This window comes from Morus notabilis, unplaced genomic scaffold (genome assembly GCF_000414095.1).
Source record: "Morus notabilis unplaced genomic scaffold, ASM41409v2 Scaffold451, whole genome shotgun sequence".
NCBI classification, from domain to species: domain Eukaryota; kingdom Viridiplantae; phylum Streptophyta; class Magnoliopsida; order Rosales; family Moraceae; genus Morus; species Morus notabilis.
The window spans coordinates 1203328-1204481 of NW_010361080.1; positions in this window are offsets into that span (position 1 = coordinate 1203328).

Consider the following 1154-nt stretch of genomic DNA (forward strand, 5'->3'; position numbering starts at 1 on the left):
TATATTTAATAATATTATTTATTTAATATATTATTACATGTTTTCAAAAATTAAACCACCAAACGCAGTTTCAGTTTTTTTTAAAACTGAAATCAATCTCTAAATAAAACTACCAAACACATTTTTAGAAATAATTCAAAAATGAAACTAAAAACGTTTTCATTTTCATTTTCGTACAGAAAATAAAAACGTTTTGGAACCAATTCCAAACGCACCCAATATGTCCGTTGCTTTCCTCAATCAATTAAAATGGTCCGCTCCTTCTATTTAATACACCTAAAAAGACAGAAATACCCTTCAAGACGATACAAATACATCTCTTGCAAAGGACGGTAAGAAAAAAAAAATCTTGATATATGATATTTATGAGACATTTATAGTTCATGGATTAGAATCATGTGATTAGAATTATTTTTAATTTATGTGTATTTTTTGTGAGAGAAAATACTATAACAAACCATGACTTAAATCATGATTTGAATCATCCAACCAAACATCCCCTTAATGATATGCATCCCCAGTAAAAATCCAAAATTACGTCTCACTTTTCCAAAAGAATGAAACGGAACCGTCCAAATTTTCTCATCATGCATCTATAGCGTCCTCAAAATTGTTCACACAAAATAAAAAGAGAGCGAAGTATGAAAATAATATAAACTTAAAGTTGAAACCTGAAATCAACTTAGCGCTCGTTTATTAGTTTCGTTTAAATTTATAGTTTTAATTATATTACAGTGTATTTTTCTCATATAAATTTGAATATTAAATGTCAAAATTATTAATTATTAATTTAAATGCATGAACCAAATGAACACTTAATTTTCTTCCATAACCTACCGTGAAAAAATAGAACTACTTCAAAGGTCATTTCTCTCTTTTCCATCACAGTACAAGATAAGCAAAAGAAAATTCAAAAAAAAAAAAAAAAAAAAAAAAAAAAAAAAAAAAAAAAAAAAAAAACTCATAACCCACAAAAAAATACACCAATACTCAACCTAAAATTATAAATCCCAAACGAACAAGGTTCCAAAGAGCAGGCTTGGCACCGGTGAGATCTAGCATATGGGAGATGCGGTGAGTATGAGATTTAACAACAATGCCTAGATCTGGTGATGGAAAGAAGAGCCACGTGACAAGAAAATCTAGTAGGGAAA